The sequence below is a fragment of the Vidua chalybeata genome, chromosome 34 (assembly GCF_026979565.1).
Source record: "Vidua chalybeata isolate OUT-0048 chromosome 34, bVidCha1 merged haplotype, whole genome shotgun sequence".
Lineage (NCBI taxonomy): Eukaryota > Metazoa > Chordata > Aves > Passeriformes > Viduidae > Vidua > Vidua chalybeata.
The window spans coordinates 147,150-148,863 of record NC_071563.1 but is presented as its reverse complement, the minus strand read 5'-3'; positions in this window follow the sequence as shown (position 1 = coordinate 148,863).

Genomic DNA, 1,714 nt, shown 5'->3' with positions numbered 1-1,714 from the left:
GTGGATCCCGGGGTAACGGAGGGCTCTGATTGGCTGGGGAGTGGATCCCACAGTGATTCAGGGCTCTGATTGGCTGGGGAATGGATCCCAGGGTGACGGAGGGTTTTGATTGGTTGGAGAGTGGATCCCAGGGTGACAGAGAGCTCTGATTGGCTGGGGAATGGATCCCAGGGTGACGGAGGGCTCCGATTGGCTGGAGAGTGGATCCTGTGGTGACAGAGGGCTCTGATTGGCTGGGGAGGGGATCCCAGGATGATGGAGGGTTTTGATTGGCTGGAGAGTGGATCCCAGGGCAATGGAGAGCTCTGATTGGCTGGGGAATAGATCACGGGGTGATGGAGGGCTCTGATTGGCTGGGGAACGGATCCCAGGGTGACGGAGGGCTCCGATTGGCTGGGGAATGGATCACGGGGTGATGGAGAGCTCTGATTGGCTGGGGAGTGGATCCTGGGGTAACAGAGGACTCTGATTGGCTGGGGAGGGGATCCCAGAGGGCTCTGATTGGCTGCAGGAGCTGGAGGAGACCCAGCGGGAGATCGAGGCCGAGCTGGAGCGAGCAGCGACGGCCCCGAGCGACGGGTGGGGACCCCCAAAGCCCCCTGAACCCCAAAAACCCCCAAACCCCCCAAAAACCCTCCTGGAAACCCAAAAACCCCCAAAACCCCCCTGATCCCCCCAAACCCGAAACCCCAAAATCCCGACACCCCAAAACCCCCTGACACCCCAAAATCCCCGTGGAATCCCCCAAACCCCCCTGATCCCCCCAATCCCAACACCCCAAAACCCCCCTGACATCCCAAAACCCCCCCAAAACCCCCCTGATCCCCCCAATCCCGACACCCCAAAACCCCCTGACACCCCAAAATCCCCCTGAAACCCCCTGAGACCCCTCCAAAACCCCCCTGATCTCCCCAATCCCGACACCCCAAACCCCCCCTGACACGCCAAAACCCCCCCAAACCCCCCCTGAACGCCCCCAACCCCCCCCGATCCCCCCAATCCCAACACCCCAAACCCCCCCGGCACCCCAAAACCCCCCTGGAACCCCCAAACCCCCCGATCCCCCCAATCCCGACACCCCAAAACCCCCTGACACCCCAAAATCCACCTGGAACCCCGCAAACCCCCCTGATCCCCCCAAACCCGACACCCCAAAACCCCCTGACACCCCAAAACCCCCCCAAACCCCCCTGATCCCCCAAACCCGACACCCCAAACCCCCCCTGACACCCCAGATCCCCCCCAAATCCCCCCCCCAGCTCCCGGAGCGCCCCCAAATCCTCGCTCCCCGCAGGGCTCCGGGCGGGTCCCGGGGGTCCCGGGGGTCCCGGGGGGCTCCGGCCGAGGCCGAGCGGGAGCGGGGCCGGCGCCGGGAGCGGCAGCGGCGCCTGCGGAGCTTCCTGGCGGCCAAGGAGAGAGCGCGGCCCCGCCCGGGTACCGGGGGCCACCGGGGCGACCGGGGGGCAACTGGGGCAAATGGGGGGGCAAATGGGGCAAATGGGGGCGACTGGGGCGACTGGGGTGATTGGGGGCAACTGGGCTAAGGGGGGCAAATGGGGGCAAATGGGATCGATTGGGGGCAGCTGGGGGTGTTTTGGGGGTGTCTGGGGTCAAATGGGGGTGTCTGGGGGCAACTGGGGGGCAAATGGGGGGGCAAATGGGGGTGACTGGGGGCGACTGGAGGTGTTTGGGGGTGTCTGGGGTCGAATGGGGG